Consider the following 26,785-nt stretch of genomic DNA (forward strand, 5'->3'; position numbering starts at 1 on the left):
ATTTATGGGTGGGGCTCAGGAATAAGAAGGGTGAAATCACAATGTTAGGTGTGTACTGTAGACCTCCCAATAGCCCACAGGAGACAGAGGAGCAGTAGTGTAGTCAGACACTGAAAAGGTGTGAAAAAAACTGGGTAGTTGTGATGGATGACTTTAATTCCCCCATATTGCCTGGGAATTGTTGTTATCTTTTAGTGGCTATAAATATGGGGGTTAATAAGGTCACCTTTCTTAATCTTAATTATGAATATGCTTTTCAGAGTCACCAGGTATCTCTTGATACCGCCACAAGGTTCAACCGAATATCGATCATAGAGCCAATACACCAGTTAGTTAGTTCAAAGTCAATGGTACTTTATTTACACACAGTATGGTTTACTCATGCACAATGACACTACAGGCTAAACTATGTCTATCACTAACACCTATACTTAACTTCGGATACCCACTTAGGTCAGAGAAACAGTGGCCGGTGTTCGGATCTGAGGCTATTGGGTTCGAAGAGGTAGCAGGAGTGTAGCTATGGTCGTCCGTCTGGTAGCGAGTGTTAAACTTGAACTTGCTTCTGGTGGTGCAGGTGGAGGGGTCTCTCCAGTTGAGAGCCGAATCCAAGAGAACGAACACATGCCGGGGTTCCTTCTTATACTCGGAGAGGCTTCGCGCGCTTTTAGGCGGGCCTTAAACTTGGTCCCAATCAATTGGGCAGCTTCTCGATCACCGCCATTGATCTGAGCCAATAAAGGGGCGGGTGCCTTGATGGCTGGGTGTGTCCTAAGTGGCCGTTGGCCTTGCTTTGTTTGTATCTTCTTGCTGAGGTAGTGGCGCCGGAATGTCTGGGACGATATCGGCTACCTGAGCACGAGTCTTTTGTTTATCGGAGATGGGCCATCAATGTGTAAATCGGCCAAGAGTTTCGGTTCTGTCTGCAGTCTGTCTTCTAAATACACATTCAGGCTCTGTGCCTGCTTGTTACCTTGCATTGTCCATTTTTCCCTGTATGCTCTGTGAGTGTCCATTTTATATGCTGAAAGTGTCCATCCCAGATGGCTGCACTCCCTCCTTATGATCCTCAACGCGAAGCATGAAGGATCACATTACTGAATCTTCTTTGTTCTCTGCCTAAGTTGAGCACCCGCAATCAAGGACAGGTTCTATCCTACTCTGTCCTATGGATTGAACCTTTACCTAAATTGCTTTTATTTACATCATATCATTATAAAATTCTAAGGGGCACTATAACATTCAAGCATGCACTACATTTCTTTCTTCAAACACGGGAACCTCTAACTATTTTCCTCTAAACTATCTTCAGGCTGTTTAGCCAATAAAAAGAATTTACAAACAGTACAAAACTATACAATAGCAGCATTACATTTCTCTGTATCTTGGCGGTCAAATACAGAGAATTCAAATCCTTTCTTTCATTAGAACAAATCAAAAAAATAATCGATGCACTTTATTTATTTAGAGAAAGTGGGGGGTTTGCTAGAGTCCGAAAATAGGGGGTCTAAGTGTATATATTGGAGTGCGGGAGGCTTTCCTTCGCCATTTTCGAAGTCTCAGTGTCTGGATGACACTTCAGAGTATTGCTATCACTAGTAGCGCTTCCACGATGAAAGGGAATATCATTTTATGAGGTTGTCGCACCAGGTTGGTGTGTCAGTGGCTGTTTCTGGGTGTGGTGTACGGCAGTGATGGGATACATTCACGGCCTGTGTGGTGGGGGTTAGGGGGGTCACTTCCGTGCGCAACTGTAGTGATCCCACGATGATCCAAATGTAGGTCATTATGTCCGTCTTCATTTTTCTCTTGGTCTTCCTCTGTCTTCTGGTGTTTTGGATTTCCTGTCGACACCAGCATAATATCTGTTATTACCTTGTTCAATATCTCGTATGTCTGTCTGTCTCTACTTTTATCATCAATTGCCCATTAGAATTGTCACCATAAGTGACTCCCTCATTTTTTTTTTAAACCAAATATTTTTGGTGACAAGACATCCGAAAAAGAAAATACTGTCACAGTGCGAGCAATCTCGCAGCTGAGTGGGCAGACAATTTCGCCGTCCAGCAGCAAATCGTTTCACCCAAGTGTTTGAACATGTAAATAGCATGTGGGGATAGCGACCTAAGGGTTGCCGGAAAGCAAACAAAACTTGTGGCAAAGAGCATTCTTTAAATCACATCCTAAGAAACAGTAAAAGAGTTTCGGAATAAAAGCTCCGAATGGGGTGCGTATGGGCTGCGGCGGGGCAAGAATGGGTGGAATCCTCGGGTAGGGCGGTGACCACTGCCTTAGGTGCACTACCCGAGCCTAGCTGACCAGATGGGGGTCCTCAGGCAGGGCGGGGATCAGTGCCGTTACTCCACTGCCTGGGTGACCGGACAAGAACGGAAAGAATTTGTGTTCACCGTGGATAAACTGGTTCTTATGATTGCCGTCGAATCAGAAGAATAGTTATGACTGTATCAACTGGTGTCTGCTGACAAACTTGTCCCTTTAACTGCTGTGTGGCATTAAAAGAGCAGTTATGACTGCAACAAGTTTTGGCGTGGGGTCATGAATAAACTGTATCGTGAGTCGAACAACATACAAACATTCAACATTTTTTTAAAAACAAGCTGAAACAAGAAAGCGGGCAGGCTCCATCGGAAAGAAGGACACCGTAAATCTCAATCGGTTCCTTTTTCTCATCATCTGGACACCTCATTGTTCTACCCTAAAAAGAGTTGCAAAGGGGCTCGTCTGGTGGGAGTCAGACTCTGAGTCAACATTTTCTCCCGGTTGCCACACTGGTGACTGGAGGGGGTGTGCCAAGGCGGCGAGGGCTGATGTGGGGTCCATCTCATCGTTACGGATGAGTCGGTAGGAATTGTCGCGGTGCCAATGCTTAGTGTCTAGGGTGGAGGCGGTAGGGGGCAACCCATTGTCATCGGGCGGTGGGTCTGGTTCAGGGACTTTTACATAAGTGGTCTCGTAGGGGTCAAACATATCCTGTTCGGAGTCGCTGGGAGTGGGGTCTGGTGCAGAATTTAAATTGTGTGGCGGTTCCATGAGGTCTAACGTATCAGTGCTGTCGCTGTCGGTGCTGATCGAATGAAGGGAGGGGCGGAGTCGTGTGTCTGGGGGTGGAGTCGAAGTGGTGTCCGAGGACGGGCTGGACTGGTTGGGGGAGGGTAGGAATAGGTCATTCATGGGAGGGGCATGTTCGTCTGCTGCTGCGAGTGAGATGTGGTGGGAGTGGTTGCACTGTGTGCCATAAACCTTAAGCTGGTTTATGTGAAACCACCCTGACTTGCCATTGGGATAAGTGAGCTTATAAACGGAGGGGCTGACTTTGTCTGAAATTGAGTAGGGTCCTGCGAATTTGGGGGAAAGAAATGAACTGGGGTTGTACAGGGAGAGCATGACTTGCTGTCCTACTGAAAATTCCGTTGGGTGTACCGTTTTATCAAAACATCCTTTATTCTGTTTTTTCCGTGTGCCAAGCCTAACAGCTGCAGCGAGCTGGGCTGCTTTAACGTTTTCCAGGATTTGTTGTACTGCTTTCTCGTGGGTGAGGGCGGTGACTGTGGGGCTTGCCAAATCAAGCCCTAATAAGTAGTCTGTTCCCTTCATGGGTTGTCCGGTCATGAGGGTGTGGGGGTGTATCCTGTTGAAGTCGATACCGTGTTCCTAATGAACATTTTGTTTCGGTGCAACATCGTGGGCCGAAGGGCCTGTACTGCGCTGTATCGTTCTATGTTCTATGTTCTATGAGTGCAAATGGGAGAACTGTGTCCCATGTCGTATTATGCTGCTGAACCATTTTCCTAAGGGTAGCTTTGAGGGTTCGATTCATGTGTTCTACAATCCCGCTGGATTGGGGGGATAGGCTATATGTAATTTTTGTCGTATACAGAAAATTATGAGGACATTTTTCATGACGCGTCCTGTGAAGTGTGAGCCTTGGTCTGACTCGATACTACGGGGAAGGCCCCATCTTGTGAAGATGTGCTGTGTTAGAATCTTGGCTGTCGTTTTAGCCGTGTTAGTCCTAGATGGAAAAGCTTCCACCCATTTCGTGAAGGTGTCAATCACTACCAACACATATTTAAAACCATTTTTGCAGGGGGTAGGGGACCTATATAATCTATCTGCAGATTCGTCCAGGGGCCATTAACAGGGCGGGCATGACTGAGTTGACCTTTCTTCGCATACCTGTCTGGATTGTTCTGGGCGCAAATCAAACAATTCTCAATGTAATGAGTCACATTGGATTTTAAATCGGGCCACCAGCAGAGAGGTCTGAGGTGGGCAAGGGTTGAATCTATCCCTTGGTGTCCATGGTTGTCATGGAATTGGCAGATAATCTGGTTTCTATCTTGGGTGGAGACCACATAAATACCGTCTTTTAAAATTATGCCATCATGTGCTGTTAAAGCGTTTCTGTACATATAGGGGGCTGGGAAGTTACCTTTTAAAACTTCCCTGAGCTTTCGTCTTTCTTCTGTGCTTGGGCGAAATCTTGAATATTGGTCAGTGAGACCTGGACCGCGTGTACTGGGGCACTCTCGGGGGGATTCCAAAAGTACCATGCCTGGAACCTGCTTTTGCGAGGGCGTCTGACTTAACGTTACCGGGAGGGGAAGAACGATGGTGGCTGCAAACCTTAACGATACCGTATTTACGGCCTTTAGATGTCTTGAGGATATGCTGGAGTAATGGGGCTGAGGGTAGGGGATTTCCATCTGCGGAAACAAAACTTCTAGATTCCCACAGAGGTAGGAACTCAGTTAAACTATTGCAGCCATATCGGCTGTCAGAGTATATGTTGGCTGGGGTCGGGAACGAGTCGGGGTGCTGTACAATGTAGGCTATGGCTGCTAATTCAGCTGCCTGCGAACCTAGATGTCCAGGCAATTTCAGTGAGATTTCTTCTAACGCGCATCCCTGCGCGTCCTCTACATAAATACCACAACCTGTGATCCTTTTACCATTTAAAACTGTGGAGGAGCCATCCACATAAATCCTAAGAGCTGCGTCTGTGTCTGTGGGCTGGGGTCTCTGGGGTGTAGTACATGGTTTCGGGGGAGCTGATTTGGGGACAAAGGATCCTGTGTTGTGCCTGGTGGTAATGATCTCATACTCATGTGGGGTGCCTGCGTACTGTAAATTGTCTGCTAGAAACGTGTGTCTCTTAGTCCTTTTAACTGTAATGTCCCGTCCTTGTAGGAGTAGGGTCCATCGTGCTGCACGAATTTGGCTGACTGTGCCGTCCTTTAGTCTACCGTCTAGTAGAAGTTGGGTTGGTTGTGCTCTGTTAAAATGGTTACAGGGTTGAGTCCTGTTATGTATGCAAAGTGCTGAAAAGCCCAAAAAACTGCGAGCAAGTGCCTTTCGCAGGCAGCAGCTCCTTGCTCTACCGGATTGAGAACTCGTGAGGCGTAGGCTACGGGGCCTAAACGATTGTGTCTTTCCTGAAGGAGCACGGCCGAAAGGGTTCGGTCGGTGGATGCTGCCTCTATTGCGTATGGGGAGAGTGCGCCTGGTACCTGTAAAGCGGGAGCTGTGCTCAGGGCCCGTTTCAATGCATCCACGGCATCCGTGTGCTGTGGAAGCCATTTCCATAGGGCTTGCTTTTTTAGGAGCTCGGAAAGAGGGGCTGCCTTTGTGGCAAAACCATCTACGTGGTTCCTGCAGTAGCCAACCAGTCCTAGAAATGACCGGAGGGCTGTAACATTATGGGGCAAGGGTAATTTAACAATGGAGTCAATGCCTTTTTCCTCGATCTTGCATTTGCCATGGGTGATTACTGTGCCTAAATACATTACCTTTTCCTGGAGAATCTGGGCCTTTTTGGGGTTAATTTTACATCCGATTTCGTGAAGGAGTCCTAATAATTCTGTGAGAAGCGAAATGTGCTCTCCCTTAGTGTCCGTCTGCAGGAGTAAGTTGCCTACATACTGAACGAGGCATTCGGGTCAGGAACATTTAGCTAATCTATTTGCCAATTGTCTGTGGAAAATGGAGGGGGAGTTGTGGAAGCCTTGTGGTAGGCACGTCCACGTGTATTGCTGTCCCTGGAAGGTGAAAGCAAATTTGTATTGGCACGCTTTATCCAATGGAATGGACCAAAAGCCGTTGCTGATGTCCAAAATCGTGAAACGTTTCGACTGGTGTCCCTGTTTTAACATTGTCTCGGGACTCGTGGCCACGGTGAGGGCTGCTAATGGGGTCACTTTGTTTAGTTCCCTATAATCGATGGTCAGTCGCCATGAGCTATCGAGTTTCCTGTCAGGCCAAATTGGGGCATTGTTAGTTGAGGCTACTGAACGAAGTACGCCTTGGTCAAGTAAACTTTGGATGACTTTTGCAATTTCTCCCTCTGCTTGTTGGGGGAAACCGTACTGTTTCTGGGGTTTAGGATCGGGACCTGTGATATTAACTAAACCTGCGATCTTGCCGCAGTCGTGCTTGCCGCAGTCGTGCTTGTGCTGGGCAAAAGATGCTTTGTGTTTCTGTAAAACGTCTCTAACTTCTTTGTCTTGATTAATGGTTTGTGGATCAAACCAGAAGACTCCTACTGCGCTAATCCTGTGTGCGTAGTCTCCAACTGTGAGCATGGCGGGGGCTCGTGCTGCCTTTGCCATTCTCCACACACATCTATTATCGGGGTCAAACAAAAGATTGTGGGAGTTCATGAAATCTATCCCCAAAATGTGTTTGGCTGTCTGGGGTAGATCTACTAGAACAACGGGGTGTTTCGTCTTAATGTTGCCTATCTCAATAGCCACAGGGGCCGTAATGTGTCCCTGCTCCAAGTGTCCTGTGAAGCCGCTGAGGGTAATGGTGTCTGTGGTGGGCCATTTATCCTGTTGGAACATTGTGGAGGAATTTAACGTGGTCCGGGACTCTCCTGTGTCCCAAAGAAATTCTACGGGGTGTCCCAGGACTGTGCCTGCTACTACCGGTCTTCCAGACTTGTCCCAAAGGGAGTCCAAACACCGTCAATCGGTGCCGTTCATGTCTGCGTTCTCGGAACGGGCGCAAACACTGTGAATGGGCTTGGCTTTGTTCTTATTTGGGGCATTTGCTTGCTGGTTTCGCTGCTGTTTCTGGGGGGCATTGCATTCTCGGGCGTAATGTCCTAACTGTCCGCAATTATAGCATTCTTGTGATTTAGGCTGCTGTGGGCTGTTTCTTCCCTCATTTACCCATACAGGGTTTTGATGTGTCCTGACTGGATGCATGTTAGCATCTGCCTGTTCTTCCTCTACTTTTCCTTGTTCCTTTTTTAAAATTTGTTTTTATTCAAAATGTTTCAATAATTTTTACAAACCACGACAAAAAGAAAACACCAAAAAGCATAGTAATAATTAAGAAAACACCTTAACAAATTCGCAAAACAAGGTGGGGTATCTGCCCTTTACAAATAAAATCTATCCACAAGATGAGGAGGAATTGACCCTGTCCAGGACGTCAGCCCACAGGCCCTCATCGAGTTCCTCACCCAGCTCCTCCTCCCACTTGCCCTTCAGCTCTTCTACCGAGGCCTCCCCGCCACCTGCAGCTCCTGGTATATGTCCGATACCTTGCCATCCTCTACCCACACGCCCGAGACCACCCTGTCCTGTATCCTCTGGGCAGGTAACAATGGAAATTCCCCCACCTGCTTTTTCACGAATGCCCGAACCTGCATGTACCGAAAGGTATTCCCTGGGGGCAACCCAAATTTCTCCTCCAGCGCCCTCAGACTAGCAAAAGTCCCATCAATAAACAAGTCCCCCATCCTTTTCATACCCGCTCTGTGCCAGCTTAGGAACCCACCATCTAGTCTACCCGGAATGAACCTGTGATTGTTCCATATTGGGGTCCAGACTGAAGCCCTTGCCTCCCCACTGTGCCGTCTCCACTGACCCCAGATCCTCAATGTCGCCGCCACCACCGGGCTCGTGGTGTACCATGTCAGTGGGGGCGGGAGCGGAGCCGTTATCAATGCCCCCAGGCTAGTATCCCTGCAAGACGCCACCTCCAACCGCTTCCATGCCGCCCCCCCCCCTTCCTCTACGACCCACTTCCGGATCATGGATATATTCGCTGCCCAATAATAGCTGCAAAGGTTTGGCAGCGCCAGCCCACCCAAACCCCGACTGCGCTCTAAGAACAGTCTCTTAACACGCGGGGTCTTGTTTGCCCACAAAAATCCCGTAATAATCCTGTTTAGCCGCTTGAAAAAGGACTTGGGGATGAGGATGGGAAGGCACTGGAAGACGAACAAGAACCTGGGGAGGACCGTCATCCTCACGGACTGCACCCTGCCCGCCAGGGAAAGCGGCAGCATGTCCCACCTCTTAAAGTCCTCCTCCATCTGATCCACCAGCCGTGCTAAATTGAGCTTGTGCAGGGCATCCCAACTCTTAGCCACCTGAAGGCACAAGTAGCGAAAGCTCCTCTCCACCACCTTAAGCGGTAGCTCTCCCAGTCTCTTTTCCTGGCCCCTCGCATGTATCACAAAAAGCTCACTTTTCCCAACATTCAGCTTATACCCCGAAAAGTCCCCGAAATCTCGAAGGATCTGCATGACCTCCCCCATCCCCTCCACTGGATCCGCAATGTACAGGAGCAGGTCATCCGCATACAGTGAAACCCGATGCTCCTCACCCCCCGAACCAACCCCGTCCAGTTTCTGGACTCCCTCAACGCCATGGCCAGTGGCTCGATTGCCAGGGCGAACAGCAGGGGGGACAGGGGGCACCCCTGCCTCGTTCCTCGATGTAATCTAAAGTACTCCGACCGCAGCTGGTTCGTCGACACACTCGCTACTGGGGCCTGATACAACAATTTAATCCACCCTATAAATTCCTCTCCAAACCCAAATCTGTCTAACACCTTCCCACAGGTACTCCCACTCCACCCGATCAAAGGCTTTCGCCGCATCCATTGCCGCCGCCACTTCTGCATCCCCCCCTTCCGAGGGCATCATGATCACATTCAGGAGCCTCCGCACATTCGTGTTCAACTGCCTGCCCTTCACAAACCCCGTCTGATCCTCATTGATCACTCCCGGGACACAGTCCTCAATCCTAGTGGCCAAGATTTTGGCCAACAGTTTGGCATCTACATTAAGGTGTGAAATTGGCCTATAGGAGCCACATTGCAATGGATCCTTATCTCGTTTAAGGATAAGCGAGATCAGAGCCTGCGACATCATCGGGGGAAGGGTTCCCTTTTCCTTCGCCTCGTTAAAAGTTCTCAACAATAGCGGACCCAACAGCTCTGAGAATTTCCTGTAAAATTCTACGGGATACCCATCCGGTCCCGGGGCCTTGCCCGACTGCATACCCTCCAACCCCTTAACCAATTCCTCCATCTCAGTCGGGACCCCCAATCCCTCTACCCGCCCCTCCTCCACCTTAGAGAACCTCAGTTGGTCCAGGAATTGCTTCATCCCCTGCCCCCCCCTCCGGGGGTTCTGACTCATACAATTTGCCATAAAAGTCCTTGAAGACCTCGTTGATCCTTGCCGAGCTCAGCACAGTGTTACCCCCCCATCCCTAATTCCCCCAATCTCCCTGGCCGCCTCTCTCTTCCGCAGTTGATGCGCCAGCATCCTGCTTGCCTTCTCCCCATACTCATACGCCGCTCCTTGTACCTTCCTCAACTGAGCCTCCGCCTTCCCGTGGTATGCAGGTCAAACTCCGCCTGCAGACTCCGGTGCTCCTTTAACAACCCCTCCTCGGGGGAATCCGCGTACCTCCTGTCTACCCTAAGTATCTCCCCCACTAAACTCTCCCTCTCCATCCTCTCCCTCTTCTCCCTGTGGGCCCTGACTGAAATTAGCACCCCCTGATAACAGCCTTCAGCGCCTCCCAGACCACACTCACTGAAACCTCCCCCGTATCATTGGTCTCCACATAGCTTTGGATACACCGCCGAATCTGCCCACAGACCTCCTGATCCGCCAATAGTCCTATGTCCAGTCTCCACAGAGGGCGTTGGCCTCTCTCTTCCCCCAGCCCCAATTCCACCCAGTGCGGGGCATGGTCCGAGATCGCAATGGCCGAATACTCCACCCCCTCCATTCTCGGGATTAGCGCCCTACTTACCACCCACCGCGAGTACGCCTTGTGTACATGGGAGAAGAAAGAAAACTCCTTCACCCTTGGCCTGGCAAATCTCCACGGGTCCACTCACCCCATCTGGTCCATGAACCCGCTCAGGACCTTGGCCCCTGCCGGCCTCTTACCCGATCTCGACCTAGACCGGTCCAGTGCTGGGTCCAGAACCGTATTGAAGTCCCCCCGCATTACCAACCTGCTTGACTCCAAATCCGGACTCCTACTCAACATCTGCTTCATGAACCCTGCATCGTCCCAGTTCAGAGCATACACATTCACTAGCACCACCCGGGCCCCCTGCAACTTGCCACTCACCATAATATATCTACCCCCTTTATCCGCCACAATACCCGCCGCCTCAAATGCCACCCGCTTGCTCACCAAAATGTGACCCCCCCGGTCCTCGCATCCAGCCCTGAGTGGAAAACCTGCCCCACCCATCCCTTCCTCAGCCTGGTTTGATTCGCGATCTTCAGATGCGTTTCTTGTAGCATGGCTATGTCTGCCTTTAGCCCCCTCAAGTGCGAAATCACACGGGCCCTCTTGATCGGCCCATTCAGGCCTCTCACGTTCCACGTGATCAGCCTGGTCGGGGGGCTAATTACCCCCCCCCACCCACCCACCCCCACCCCCCACCCCACCGATTAGCCATCTCCTTTTTTAGGCCAGCCATGTACCTCCCGCACACTCCAGCCCCCCAGCCGGAGGCTCTCCGTCCTGACTCTCCCCTTTAAAATCGATTCTCCTTCAGTCAGCAAAGCAGCATTCCAGCGCCCCCCCCCCTCAACCCCCCCCACCCCAGTCAAGCATCCGCTTAACCCCCTATCCCCCCATTGCACTCCCGCAAGTCAGCTGACTCATGCTGACCACGGCCGCTCCCGCTACTTTTCCTTGTTCTGACCTTCCCTGAAGGGACTGTTCCCAAGCTCGCGACAATCTCTTTAATACCCATTTCTCATTATGTGTGTCATCTGAGGGGTCGTAATTGGCGCAAGCTCTCTGTCCTGCTTCGGCCGGGTGGGAGACTAGGATACGAGTCCATTTGACCATATTTTCTGGTGTCAAATGGGCACGGGCTAACTCTCCAAATACTGCAGTCAAGTGGATCCAAAGGTGTCTAACAAACGCTGTTGGGTGCTCGGTCTTTTTCTATCTGCAATTATTGAGTCCTTCTACGGGATCTCCCTTATTGTAGCCGATCGCATCTAGGATCGCTGCATGCATTTCTTGGAGGGTACCTCCTCCTACATTTTGTGGGTCGGGAAGGGCTGCCATGACTGAGGGGTCGAGGCTCAAAACTGTGAGCTTAACTTGCTCTTTTTCGTCCAGGCCGTATATGGTTGCCTGTTGCTTAACTCGCGCAAAATAATGGTGCGGGTCCGATGTGGGTTGGAACGGTTTGATTTTGTCACACGTGTCCCTTAATTGGGTGATGGTTAATGGAGTGGTGTACAGAAAATCGGGGTCTCCATTTGTTGGGGCTCTGCGCTGTGTGGTGACAGGCTTCATGGGATTGCGCACTACCTGTGCAGTCGGGGGTGGGGGTGCTTTCCTTTTCTGGGTTTTATCTTGAGTACATGCTCCACGCACATAGCAATGGGCAGTTTCATTTAGCTCCTGCCAATGGGGGCCATTTTCCTGATCTAGCTGGGGGGTCTAAATGTATCTTGGAAACCATTTTGTACCGAGAGCAGGGATTGCAGGTCTGCAATTTGCTTTCGGCATTTGCCGTGGTCCACCGAACTCTGCCTTTGTTCCGTGGTGGAACTGTGGAGTGCTTGTAGGGCTGCCTTTAAATCCTTACATTGCATCTTTAATTGTTCGACTTGAAGTTCTGTCTCTTACCAATACCGCGCGTTGTGTGTCTTGGTAGGACTTATCGTACTGGGACTGAAAGCTGCTTGGGTGAGCGAGACAAGGTCGGTGTGCCCGTTTGACATCAGCCATCTCCTTGTCCTTCGCTGCTAACTGCTCTCTGAGTTGCTTATTAACTTTCTCACATTCTGTGACGTCTTCCTCACTATTCTTCTCTCTGTCTCAAATCTCTCTGCGGAGCGTCTTCACAACCATCGGCTCACAAACTTTTCCTAAACTCTTTTTATGGATCTCGGTCAGGTTATCCCACCAAGTCTGTCCTATACTTCCAGGACCTGTTTCCTCATTTGCGCAAAATTCGTACCAAAGGGGCCATCCTTTCCCTTTTAGATACTTCCTCATCTCTTCTTCCCATATGGGACACTGCTCTGCTCGATTGGTCACTGCGACCTCGAGCTCTTGTGGATGCATAAAGTATTCCATTGCCTTCATTACCATCCCTACTGTAATCTCTGGGTTTCTACCGTAAATTTGGAACAGGGGGGAATAAAGCAGTGATACAAACACGTGTACGGCTTAAGCTATTTTCCAGTCTACAAGACTCCCGACAGTTTTACGCAACAAAATCTATCGAAGTTACTTTATATCCCTTGTTAGTACGCATGCAAATTACACACTTCCAGATCTTGGCGGTTTGATCGATACTGGTCTTATGCTTGTGGTTTTTACTTTTTCCAATTGGGTTTCTAATTCAAAGTTGGGTTCTCTCGGAGTGACAAAGTCACTTCTAGGTCGAGTCCCACCAGAGTCGCCAGTAATGTTGCTATCTTTTAGTGGCTATAAATATGGCGGTTAATAAGGTCGCCTTTCTTAATCTTAATTATGAATATCCTTTTCAGAGTCGCCAGGTATCTCTTGATACCGCCACAAGGTTCAACCGAATATCGATCATAGAGCCAATACACCAGTTAGTTAGTTCAAAGTCAATGGTACTTTATTTACACACAGTGTGGTTTACTCATGCACAATAACACTACAGGCTAAACTATGTCTATCAGTAACACCTATACTTAACTTTGGGTACCCACTTAGGTCAGAGGAACAGTGGCCGTTGTTCGGATCTGAGACTGTTAGGTTCGAAGAGGTAGCAGGAGTGTAGCTATGGTCGTCCGTCTGGTTGCGAGCGTTGAACTTGAACTTGCTTCTGGTGGTGCAGGTGGAGGGGTCTCTCCAGTTGAGAGCTGAATCCAAGAGAGCGAACACATGGCGGGGTTCCTTCTTATACTCGGAGGGGGGGTTTGCGCGCTTTTAGGCGGGCCTTAAACTTGGTCCCAATCAATTGGGCAGCGCCATCGATCTGAGCCAATAAAGGGGTAGGTGCCTTGATGGCTGGGCGTGTCCTAAGTGGCCGTTGGCCTTGCTTTGTTTGTATCTTCTTGCTGAGGTAGTGGCGCCGGATTGTCTGGGTCGGTATCGGCTACCTGAGCACTAGTCTTTTGTTTATCGGAGATGGGCCATCAAATCGGCCAAGAATTTCGGTTCTGTCTGCAGTCTGTCTTCTAAATACACATTCAGGCTCTGTGCTTGCTTGTTACCTTGCATTGTCCATTTTTCCCTGTATGCTCTGCGAGTGTCCATTTTATATGCTGAAAGTGGCCATCCCAGATGGCTACAGAATTGCTTACAGGCAGGGCTCGGATGGAGTGCAATTTGTTTGATGTGTCCAGGAGGGCATTTTGATACAGCATGTTGAAAATCCAACCAGGGAGGGGGCCATACTAGAAACCCATGCAGACATGGGGAGAATGTACAAATTCCACACTGACAGTCACCCGAGGCTGGAATTGAGCCCGGGTCCCTGGCTCTGTGAGGCAGCAGTGCTACCCAGTGTGTCACCGTGCCACCCCTGTGACACCATGCCGCCCCAACACCACCCTGGGGCATTCTCTGCAGGCAATGCCTGAGGCATACTGTGCAGACGCAGGCCGAGGCCTAGGAGAGGGTTGTCCAGAGCCACCTGGAAATTGCAGCGGCGCTCCTGAGCATGGCCCAGTCACAGCAGGCCATGGTGTGAACATCGGCATCTTTGCCCAGGCGTTGGCCGACGTGGCACAGACGCAGAGGGAGGTGGCGCAGTCCGAGAGGGAGATGTCGCAGTCACTGGCTGATATGATAGAGATCCAGAAGGAGATGGCAATGTCACAATGTGATGTGGCACAGTTTCAGACGACGATGGCCCACTCATTGTGCTCCATGGCTGCGAGCATGTAAACCCTGGCCGAGACCAGAGCGGGCCTCTCCTATCCCATGTAGTAGCCTGGGGGCCATTGGGCACTCTGAACGAGGAGGAGGTGAAGGGGCCCGTGCGGTGACCTCTGCAGTGGAAATGCCGGAACACTGCAGCACCTTGGAGTCCCCCCCCTCTGTCCCCGGTGCACCTGTTGGGCAGCGGGCAGAACAGGTTGGCAGAATGCCACCTGGGGCACCCGAGCAGCAGCTGGGCCCATCCAGAAGACGCCTGCCAACGGAGACCCAGATCGCAGAGTGGGAATCACAGCAGGCCGCCTCCACTCTTGATGCACTGTTTGGGGATCCACCTAGACGTAGTGTTAGGGCCTGTAAGACCAGAGAGACGGGCACTAATTAGGTTGCCATGGGTGCAGGGTGCAGTTTAGTTATAGGGGCTAGGGCACAAACCTGTGTATATTTGTTCACGTTAAACACATTGTTACAACCTACCTTGATTCACTGCCAGGTGGGTGTGAGGGGTGGGCTGGTCTGGCCTGGCCAGAGAAGGGGTGTAGGGAGCCCCCGGCGAGGGGGGGGGGTGATGGGCAGGCGTTGTGGGTGGGCTGAGTTCGCCCACCCCACAGCCGTCCCCACCACCGCCACCCCAGGGATCGGATGGCACCTGGTGATGGAATGACCAGCTCGCATGCAGGGATCACCCAGGTGGACAGTGTAAAGTGCGACCATGGGCAGGAGTCAGACATTGTCACATATGTGGAACAACAGAGTTCATCGCAGAGTGGGTTGTCATCATCCTCCATCCCATGGACCAGACCTGCTGTTACTGGAAATGCAGGGCACACCCCATAGTGGGCAGGTATGTAACACAAAGCGGGTTGCAGGTGGGGGCTTGGGGGGGGGGGTCTCCCGGGCCATCAGAGACCACTGGGTATTAAGGTTAAGTACAGGCTAGCCCTTCCCCTGGAACGCGGGAACCTTGGCAGTGACAAGGTGCCCAGATGGCACTGCCAATCTGGTTGTAGAATGGCCAGAGTGGCAGTGCAAGGCTGCTTGAGTGCCAGGATGGCACTGCCATGGGTCGGGGCTGAGGGGGGGGGGCCATGTCCATGAAATGAGGGTGAAGGGGATATTGAAGGGTGGGGTAGTGCAGGGCAGGTATGTAAGGGCCTCCGGGAAGTTGGGAGAGTGACTGGTGGGGGTCCTGGAAGGGAGGGGGGTTTGGGGGGGCCTGAAGTGGGGGACCCCAGAAAACTCATAGTAGAGTGTCTTCACTTGGGGTGTGTGTGATAGTGCCCATGTGTGTGGAGTGTGACATTTCCCATGGGTGGGGTGTGTGGGGGCCCACAAGCTCACTTAGAGATCGGGGCACTGTTTCAAAATGGCGGCCCAACCTCTGAGTTCAACTCCCCAGTGCCAATAATAATTGTTAAGTGTGGGTTAATCCGGTGAGAAACTCCCCAGTGCCCAACTAAATCACTAAGTGTCATTGAATAGTAGTGGGGAACTCACCGGCAGAGCCGCTGGGAAACTCCCTGAAAAACCTGCCACAAATGAACTTGGAAATCTTTTCAGAGAATTGCGCCCATAATCTAACCAAGTTAACTGGAATACACCAGCCACAACCATATTTGGGTCACTGGACAGTTTGAGAGAGAAGTCTATGAGACAAGACATCTCTGTGTGTTTAACCACTTGTTTCTCTGCAAAATACAACAAACAACTGAAACACTGCTTTAAATCTTGAGTGGGTTTCTTCCCTTGCTTTCTCTGCCATGGTTCAACTTGCAAGTTGAAACTTGTTTGCTGAATTTGAATATCCAGGCGCAACAAGTATTGCTGTCTCCAGAAGAACAAATAATTGACTTACAATAGGCTTGTCCAACTCCAGCCCATGGACCAAATCTAGCCTGCCATTCTTCTCTATCCTGCTACCTGGACACAGTGTTCACAATGCCAGCACATAGAGTAGAGTGGAAGGTTCTGCAAGGAGCTGCTCTTATTCTTCCAATCACAGGCCGTTTCCTCCCATGTTTTCTGCTCCGCAGTCTTTACTAGACTCACTAGACTCTGCTTGGAGGAGCAGCAAGCATTGTACTACACTCAGCCTGAGACCTGAGCACAGGTAATGGCCATGAGTCCATGGAGAAAAGGAGGTTTTCAAAGAGGGGAAGAGATAGATAGAGAGAGAGAGACGTTGGCTGCTGGGTGGGCTAGAGGTGCGGAGGTGAGAGACTAGCTGCCAGGCAGGCATGGGGAGAGAGAGACTGACTGGCAGGTGGGTCAGGGGAGGGAGAGAGCAAGAGGCTGCAGGTGGGTGCATCTGTGTGAGTGAGTAAGAGAGAGTGACTGTGGGAGACAGTGAGTTAGTGATTGGGGTTTGAATGTGAGAGAGACTGAGTGAGTGAGCATGTTGTGAGTGTCAGAGAGAGTGATTGAGCGATTGTGGTACGAGTGTGAGAGTGAGTGAGCGTGTTATAAGTGTGCGAAAGAGTGAGTGAGCGTGTTTTCAGTGTGAGTGAGAGTGAGTGGATGATTGTGGTGTGAATGTGGGAGAGAGTGAGTGTATTGTGAGTATGAGAGAGTGAATGAGTGAGAGTGTTATGAGTGTGAGAGAATGAGTGAGTGAGTTAGTAAGTGAGTGAGAGTGAGTGAATGAGTGAGAGTGAGAGAGAGTGAGTGAGCTAGTTAGTGTGCTCCGAGCTGGCTGCTACTAGAATGAGCGGGAACTCTCCTGTCCTCTGTCTTTATAGTGTGTGTGCTCTCACTGGTGATTGGCTGCGGTGTTGTGTATGCTGATTGGTCCCACTGCATGTCCATCAGTGTGTGTGTGTGTGTCTGCACCATAATATACTGGTGTATATTATGACATCCCCCCTTTTATATAATGAACATGTGCCTGCGTGACAATAAATATTGTGTAGTGAATGGACCTGACTATGTATGTGCGTGTTATTTACATGACTACGTACATGAGGCTAATCTATTTACACGGGAAGGTGCTTGGCACAGAGAAATAGGGGGCGTCATTCTCCGCCGGCGGGAGTCTCCGTTTTGCCGGTGCCCGGGGGTTTCCCGACGGCGTGGGGCTGCCCCACAATGGGAAACCCCATTGATCGGCCGGTGTTACGGAGACTCCCGCCGGCCGTTCGGGGCAGAAATGTGTCGGGGCCGGTAGGGGAAATTCGCCCAGGGTGTCACACCAACACCGAAATGAACATTATATACAAACTACTGGAACGATGAAACAGGATTACAGAACAGATCAAAGAGTCCAGCATTGTAAAATTCATAAGTCAAGTCTCTGAGGTGGGTGACGAATTCTGGTTGACCGCCTCAAGGGTGGGTCAGGAGCCACCGGCTGAGGAACGGCCTGGGCCACGGCTGAGTGAGGAGGATGCAGAGTATTCGGAATCTCCACATAGTCCAGGTTGGGGACAACAGGAGGGCGTGGCACCGGTGGAGGATCACGTAGCGAGCGTGGAACGAGACAAAGGACACGCCGATTGCAGCGGCGAATGGAACCATCTGGCAGGCGAACCAGGAACGAGCGGGGAGACACCTGCCGAAGAACCACAGCAGTTGCAGACCAGCCACCCTCCGGAAGATGGATGCGGACGTTGTCATTCGGCGCCAGAGCAGGGAGATCAGTCGCCCAAGCGTCATGCGCCACCTTGTGTTGTGCACGAGACTGTTGCATCCGCTGAAGGACCGGAACGTGGTCGAAGTCTGGGACGTGAATGGACGGCACCGTGGTCCTGAGGGTGCGACCCATGAGCAGCTGGGCTGGCGAGAGGACCATGGAGATTGGGGGCGAACGATAGGCCAGCAAGGCGAGGTAGAAGTCGGATCCTGCATCGGCAGCCTTGCAGAGGAGCCATTTGACGATGTGGATGCCCTTTTCCGCTTTACCATTGGATTGGGCGTGCAGGGGGCTGGATTTCACATGCACAAAGTTGTACCTCCTGGCAAAGTTGGACCATTCCTGGCTCGCGAAGCAAGGGCCATTGTCCAATATCACAGTGAGTGGGATGCCGTGACGAGCAAAGGTCTCCTTGTAGGCACGGATGACCGCCGATGATGTGATGTCGTGCAGGCGTACGACCTCCGGGTAGTTCGAAAAATAGTCTACAATGAGAACATAGTCCCTGCCGAGCACATGGAACAGGTCAACGCCTACCTTAGACCAAGGGGACGTGACCAATTCATGGGGCTGTAGGGTCTCCCGTGGTTGGGCCGGCAGGAACCGCTGACAGGTGGGGCAATTGAGCACTGTGTTGGCGATGTCCTCATTGATGCCGGGCCAGTACACAGCCTCTCGGGCCCTCTGTCGGCACTTCTCCACGCCAAGATGGCCCTCGTGTAGCTGTTCCAAAATGAGCTGGCGCATGCTGTGGGGGATCACGATGCGGTCCAGCTTCAGAAGGACACCATCGACTACTGCCAGATCGTCTCTCATATTGTAGAACTGTGGGCATTGGCCCTTGAGCCACCCATCCATCATGTGGCGCATGACACGCTGTAGTAGGGGGTCAGCCGCAGTCTCGCGGCGAATGTGGGTTAGGCGTTCATCCGTGGCTGGCAGGTTGGAGGCCGTGAAGGCCACATGGGCGTCGACCTGGCAGACGAACCCCTCTGGGTCACATGGGGTGTTGACTGCCCTGGACAGAGCGTCGGTTATGATCATGACTTGCCCGGGGTGTATCGGAGCTGGAAATCGTACCGCCAGAGTTTAAGAAGAATGCGCTGGAGGCGAGGGGTCATATCATTCAGGTCTTTTTGTATAATGTTGGCCAGCGGGCGAAGGTCAGACTCGACAGTGAATTGGGGGAGGCCGTACACATAATCATGAAATTAGTCGACCCCAGTCAACAGGCCCAGGCACTCCTCTTCGATCTGCGCGTAGCGCTGTTCCGTGGGGGTCATGGCACGTGACGCATGTGCAACAGGGGCCCAAGATGAGGCCTCATCGCGTTGCAGGAGCAATGCCCCAATGCCGGATTGGCTGGCATCCGTTGAAATTTTTGTTTCCTTCGTGGGATCAAAAAATGCCAATACCGGGGCCGTGGTAAGCTTGGTCTTAAGCTCCTCCCATTCGCGCTCGTGGCTGGGAAGCCACTGGAAGTCTGTCATCTTCCTGACCAGGTTCCGGAGAGCTGTGGTATGGGAGGCGAGGTTAGGGATGAACTTCCCCAGGAAGTTGACCATGCCCAAAAATCGGAGGACCGCCTTCTTATCCGCTGGCTTCTGCATGGCCGTGATGGCTGCCACCTTGTCCGCATCCGGCCGCACACCCAACCGGGTGATGTGGTTTCCGAGGAACTTGAGTTCCGTCTGGCCGAAGGAACATTTGGCTCTGTTGAGGCGAAGGCCTTGGTCCGGTATTTGTTTGAAAACGCGCTGGAGGCGACTGATATGCTCCTGCGGGGTGGTGGACCAAATGATGATGTTGTCAACATAGACGCGCACACCCTCAATGCCCTCCATCATTTGCTCCATGATCCGGTGGAATACTTCTGATGCCGATATAATCCCAAATGGCATCCTGTTGTAGCAGTATCTGCCAAACGGGGTATTAAAGGTACACAGCCTTCTGCTGGACCTGTCCAGTTGAATTTGCCAGAATCCGTTCGAGGCGTCAAGTTTGGTGAAGATGTTGGCCCGAGCCATCTCGTATGTGATCTCCTCGCGCTTGGGGATATGGTAATGCTCCCACATTATGTTGCGATTCAGATCCTTTGGGTCAATGCAGATCTGGAGCTCGCCGGAAGGCTTCTTTCCGCACACCATGGAACTGACCCAGTCGGTTGGTTCCGTCATCTGGAGAGCACTCCTTGGTCCTGGAGGTCCTGCAGCTGCTGTTTGAGGTGGTCCTTGAGGGGTGCTGAGACTCTGCGAGGAGCATGAACCACAGGCATGGCGTCTTGTTTTAGCAGGATTTTGTAAGTGTATGGAAGCGTGCCCATGCCTTCGAAAACGTCGCGGTGCTGGTCGATGATGGCATTGAGTTGCGCCCTGAAGTCCGCATCCTGGAAGGCAGACGTGTCCTCTGGAGAGAGAGAGTGTACTCGTTGAACGAGGTTTAGGAGTTTGCACGCCTGTGCGCCTAGCAGAGAGTCCTTCGAGGTGCCCACGATCTCGAAGGGAAGGATGGCTTTTCGCGAGTTGTGCATCACTTCGAGTTGGCATGAACCGGTAGCAGGAATGACGTTGCCATTGTAGTCCACTAGTTGGCAGGTCGACGGAAGAATAGTTGGTTTAACCCCAAGGGTTTGAAAGGCTGACCACGCTAGGAGATTAGCGGAAGCACCAGTGTCCAGGCGGAATCATATCTGGGATCAGTTGACCGTCATGGTGGCACACCACTCGTCGTCTGAATCAATGCTGTGCACCGACAGCGGCTGGTGGTTTTGATTCGGGGACAGCCTGTTCTTTGTTATAATAGCGACTTGAAAAGGCTCCCTCGGGTCCTCGGTTTCACTGGTCTGCGCGAAGTCGGAATCGGACTCGGTTTGGGCGTAGGTAACTGCTTGTTGCAGGGTTCTTCGTAGGTTTATATCATTTCCTGGTTCAATTTGAGGCATTGTGCTGTCATTCCAGGTGAAGGAAGGTTGTTTTACAGCTTTAAAATATTTTTTCTTTGATTTGGGACGTTTCCACTTTAAATGGGCGTGGTACGGGGCCTCTGACATCATGACGCGCGTGACGTAGCACGTAGGAGGTGTTTGCACATGCGCAGATCGCGGTTCCTTTACTGATGGCCGTTTTCGTGATTGTGCATGCGCGGCGTCGCGCAACTGCGCAAGTGCAGTCCCTTTAGAAAGATGGCCGCCGACCAAAATGGTTCTCTGCTCCGGGATTTCAGCCTCGAGGTGAGTACTGGCGCTTCTCTTACCTTTCCTTGTTGGTGGGAGTATGGTTTCCTCACAGTATTTGCCGAATTTGTCCAGGACTTCCTGGAAGTCGCTCCTGTTTTGCCCCTTGGAGAACTTGAATTTTAAAAAGATTTCTTCTGCTGTGGCACCGGCGATGGTGAGGAGAAGCTCTGTTTTTTTCAGGATCAACCAGGTCTTCTAGTTCGGCTGCTAGCAGGAAGATTTCAAACTTTTGCCGGAATACCCGCCAGTTTTCGCGGAGATCGCCGTGGCACTGGAGCTGCTGCGGAACCCGGATCTTGAACATCTTGCCTGGGTATCGTTGCTGGTTGTCACTGTACACTGAAGTATGGCTATCTGGACTGAACCAGTTCACTCCTGGTATCATGATGTGTTGGGTGTTCTGGATCACAAACAGGTCACCAACACTTGAAGTGGTGCAACTCTATTTGATTATAAGGTTAACTATATTAACATACTTGAACTGTGGGTAAATGCAATACCAGCTTTAACTGTTGACCCTTGCCTAGTCCTAACCAGGTGATGCAATCAGCACATGGTGAATGTCTGTGTTGCAGGCTGTGAGCTCTGTGCTCCGAGCTGGCTGCTACTAGAATGAGCGGGAACTCTCCTGTCCCCTGTCTTTATAGTGCATGTGCTCTCACTGGTAATTGGCTGCGGTGTTGAGTATGCTGATTGGTCCCACTGCATGTCCATCAGTGAGTGTGTGTGTGTCTGCACCATAATGTACTGGTGTATATTATGACAGCTAACATACAGAGAAAGTGGGAAATATTTATACTGTTGAGTGAGAATGAAAGATGAGTCATTGCCACAGAAACGCAGGGAAAGCGGGTGCTAATGGCCACAGAAACCAAGGGGAAAGAGTGCTAATGGCAGTCCCCAGAGAGAACAAAAGATGTGAAAGGTCAAACAGCAGAGAAACTAACATCAGAGGATGAACTGTAGGTGTGTGTGGGGGGGGGGGGGAGCAAAGAGGAGAGAGGTGAAGGAAAGGTGGATAAGATTGGTGGGGGTGGGGGGGAATTTAAAAGTACATTAAGAAAGAAAGAAATGGTAAAAGACAGTTAAAATGCCAACACTAAGAGAGAAATGGAAAGCAGTGAAGTTGGATAGTGAGGGAGGGACTTACAGAAATCTTGTCAGAGAGAAGAGCAGTTCCCCTTGGTTTCTGTGGCCATTAGCACCCGGTTTCCCTGGGTTTCTGTGGCAATGACTCATCTTTCATTCTCACTCCACAGTATAAATATTTCCCACTTCCTCTGTCTGTTAGCTTTGACAAAGAGTCATCGGACTCGAAACATTTGCTCTTTTCTCTCCCTACAGATGCTGCCAGACTTGCTGTTATTTTCCAGCATTTTCTCTTTCGCCTCACACTCATATGCTGGATGTGGGTGAGGATGAATGCCACCCTGAGACTGGGGTCGGAATTCTCAAGTAGGGGGTGGGCGTCATGGCTGTTGAGGGGGAGCGAGAGGCTAAAAAAAAACTTTTAAAATCCTCTCAATTCCATCGAATCCCACAAGACATTTCGAGCGTCACGACTGCGCCACACACCGAGTCGGGCACGATGAGGCTGCTAAATCACATCTGTTGAGATTATTAATTGAAAAGATTAGGAGATGTGGTGACGGAATCAACAGGCCCTAAATTTCAAGCTGTGCAGAAACGTGTGACTGCTTTGTTGTGTCAGCAAATCCCGAACCTGAACCTAGCATGATTGAAGCTCAAGAGGTTACAGAAACCAATTTCATCAAGATATTAGGACACGAATGAATGTTTAAGAAAAAACAAGAGAGTTAGTGCACCAAAAACAAGGTGTTGAGAGGACAGTTCAAACACTTGAAACCATCACTGATTCGAAATGTTTTCAGGTTTTGAACATACTTTTGTAAATTGTACAAGAGGGAAAACTGTGGATAGCAGAGACAGACCTATATTAAAATCAAAACCACAGCAATAGTTAAAGCAGTTGTGAGAAAGGAATAAGTGTAATTTCTTTTCATAAATTTAGAGTGCCCAATTCTTTTTATTTTCAATTAAGGGGCAATTTAGCGTGGCCAATCCATCAGGTGCCTGGACCCCTCTGGGGCGAGGCCCTCCAGTATGACACTGAGAGGGTCGCTCACATCGTGGCAGCCTATTGCATCCTCCACAACATCACACAGCAGAGTGGTGACGTGCCAGAAGAAGAGGATGAACGCCCAGTCCGATGAGGAAGATGCAGGGGAGGGCGAGGGTGAGCAGGACATGGGACCCAGGCAGACAGGGGAGACCGCATGACGTGTGTACCAGGGCCAATGCACAAGGGATGCTCTGATCTCCTCCAGATTTGCCAACTGGGGGGGCCTGGCCAGGGACAGTTTGGCAATTTAGCATGGCCAATCCACCTATCCTTCACATCTTTGGGTTGTGAGGGTGAGACCCACGCAGATATGGGGAGAATGTGCAAACGCCACACGGACAGTAATTCAGGGCTGGGACCGAAGCTAGGTCCTCGGTGCCATGAGGCAGCAGTGCTAACCATAATTGTAGTTTCTGTTTAACTGGAACAATAACTGGATTTTCTTTTTATTAATGACTTAGTTAATTACTTGTGTATGAATCACAGAATTGTATTGGTGCAGAAGGAGACCATTTGGTCCCTCATGTCTGCACTCACTCTCCAAATACGCATTATGACTTTGTGCCATTCTCCTGCCTTTTCCCCGTACACTAGCTGATTGTTTCTATTTAAAAGTCATATAATGCCCTCTTAAATAAAAATCGGAAGTTTCTGGAATACGAATAGAAACCTCGGGAGTACCGTCATCTTCATGGACTGCACCTGTCCAGCAAACGACAGCGGGAGCACGCCCCACCTCTTAAAATCCCCTTTCAACTGCTCCAGCAACCACTGCAGATTTAATTTATGTAGCTGCTCCCATCCCCATGCCACCTGCATGCCCAGATACCTGAAACTCGCCTCCACTACTTTAAATGGAAGCTCGTCCAACCTCTTCTCTTGCTCCCTCGCCTGGATCAGAAAGACCACACTCTTTCCCATGTTTATACCACGAGAACCGACCAAATACCACCAGAACATCCATGATTCCCTCCGATACTTTCTAATGGGTCCGATACGTAAAGTAACAGATCGTCCCCATATCGCGATGCCCTGTGCTCCACCCCCCCCCCAGCACTATAACAGGCTTCAACTGTAATATCACAATTTCAGACCATTGTGTGATATATTTAATTTCTGTGACTAAGCAGTACCTAATATATCATTACAAATATCATACTGTAAGCATTTCTTCTAACCTCCAGTGAATATACCACAAATTGTTGGCGTGCAAAATTTTAATTTTTGCATTGTAATATGGTATGCCAGTTTTCAAGCCTTGATCACTTTTAATTCAAACTGTTACAAAATATGTAACAATTGAAAATAATTTGAGGAATATAAAATAGTATTTCACGCACTTCGAAATGTTAAAAATGAAGTCTAACCAACAGATAAACCCACTGGTGTATGGTGATTTATCATAGGGTATGACAAGTGTGTACAGCGGCCATCTGAAATAATAACATGTTATTTTGGGTGATTCTCTGTAAATAATGAGGAAATGAAAGCATTAACTAATAGTTTTATCTGGCTAATAACATGATTGTACACTGCTATTGAATAATCTTCCAAAATGTGTCTTCACTTGCTGATAATTTATCTTCCTGTAAAAAATGCAGAAATCTTATTGGATGGATCTGTTAATTTTTTCTGGTTTAATTTAAGGATAATTGATATGACGCTATTTTCATTAATACTTGTTGCAGCTGGGGTTGGGTGGCAGTGTGGCACAGTGTTTAGCACTACTGTCTCACAGTGCCAGAGACCAGGGTTCAATTCTGGCCTCCGGTGACTGTCTGTGTGGAGTTTGCACATTCTCCCCGTGTTTGTGTGGGTTTCTTCCGGGTGCTCCAGTTTCGTCCCACAGCCCAAAGATGTGCATCTTAGGGGGATTGCCATGGTAAAATTGCCCCTTAGTGTCCAAAGATGTGCAGGTTAGGTGGGGTTATGCGTTTACAGGGATTGAGTGGGGAGTGGGTTTAGATAGGGTGCTCTTTCAGAGGGTCGGTGCAGACTCGATGGGCCGAATGGCTTCCTTCTGCACTTTAGGAATTCTGTGGTTGTGTGCCTTTATTTTTAAATATATCTGAACAATTGTTTGATCGCTATAATATGATTCATAGAAATTATTCAGTTTTATTCAGTTTCTCTGCAGGTGATATGAACTCTCTATCAACCAAAGATCTCCAACATAGTGTACAAAGTCTAACTCTGTGCCATTGGATTGTGGCCATCTAAAATGGCCGCCCGCAAAGGATGATGGGAATTGTGATCAGGTTGGGTCACAGACAGAACACAACTTGTGTATATTACAAACAACAACGCAGGCTCATACAGAAACTCACACCTGCTCAAGGCCACTCACAGGTCTTCCCCAGACAATGAGCTCCAGATTGAAACTTGCCATAAGTGGCAGACTCAGGGTCGCCTGTTTGCCTTATTTGGGAGCGCCTACGTGCCTTGGACACTAACGGCCATGACTGACTAGGACTCGCCCAGCCATTAAGGTACACGCCCCTAACTGGCCAGAATTGATTAGGGTGATTGAAAGCCTATCGATCCATTGGATCCCTACCTGGGACCACTCAAAAGGAGCGCGAAAGATCGGAGGATAAGAACTGCACAACCAACATTCTGCCTCTTTGTGGGGACCAGCTTCTGTCATCCAACTGCAACACATCGACCAACCAAGTTCAAGGACCCGCGATCTCCACCTGGAAGACGACACTCAGCCTAGTAGACAACCTCCAGCCGTCACACGTGGGGAGCAAGATAAAGGCCTTATCTAACCTGCACAGCGCCGATCACGTGGAAGTTAAATAAAGGTTGTTTAAACTGCTAGATATAGTCTAATGTGTAGTAGCGTGTAATTTATTAAGTATAGAACTAATCCTATGTTCAATAATAAACTGTGATTATACTAAATACTTGTGTGATCATTTGTCCAATACACGGAACACACTCGCACATTATTAATAAAGATAGAAGTCAGCAATAGGATGAATGGCAGGTTGGGACTATTGGAAATGGATAGGTTTTGTTCTGGGCTTCTACAATTGCGTTGGTGCTACTTGCGCTGCTTTCTTGCCAATGACTGCCTTGCAAAGCCAGTTTCTCGCGGTATGTACTCACATGCTGCTGCTGTGTGTCAGGATAGCAGCACCTGTTGACCTCTCTGTCAAACCCCTCATCGTCAGAAAGAGACAGGATCGGGTTACCTGTTAAACATCGGAAGAAATGCATCTAACAGCAGGTTCTTCAGAATTTAGCTGCCCCCTCAGTCCATTGAGGCACATTTACAAATAAAATGGAAGCCAGCTATTTCACGTGCACTGCAATGAGAAGCCCGCTAAAAATACAATGCTGCTATGGGACAGCACACGCTGCACAGTTACACCAAGAGGAATCAACATAAGGCACTATGGTGGAGTGTTGTTCACAAATGATGAAAGAGAACATCTCTCAATTTCTATCAATTGTTTGCAGTGATGCCCTATTATTGTGAGAGCTTTAAGCTCTCCCAGCAAATTGTAATACACCTTAGCTAAAGGAGTTGATTCATGTGGGAAATCAAGGCTATGACATTTGTCACAAAAGTTACATGATACGTGTAATTTTCCAGA

At 49.9% G+C, this 26,785-nt stretch overlaps 1 long non-coding RNA gene across 1 annotated transcript; it reads right to left on the minus strand.

The window, feature by feature from the left end:
- Positions 1-333: 333 nt before the first annotated feature.
- LOC140427424 (uncharacterized) lies at positions 334-26,382 on the minus strand. The gene is made up of 2 exons (XR_011948481.1): positions 26,295-26,382; positions 334-1,844 (listed from the first exon to the last, which is right to left on the minus strand). It is a non-coding gene; the product is annotated as an uncharacterized lncRNA (long non-coding RNA).
- Positions 26,383-26,785: the final 403 nt, after the last annotated feature.

Source organism: Scyliorhinus torazame, chromosome 7 (assembly GCF_047496885.1).
Source record: "Scyliorhinus torazame isolate Kashiwa2021f chromosome 7, sScyTor2.1, whole genome shotgun sequence".
Lineage (NCBI taxonomy): Eukaryota > Metazoa > Chordata > Chondrichthyes > Carcharhiniformes > Scyliorhinidae > Scyliorhinus > Scyliorhinus torazame.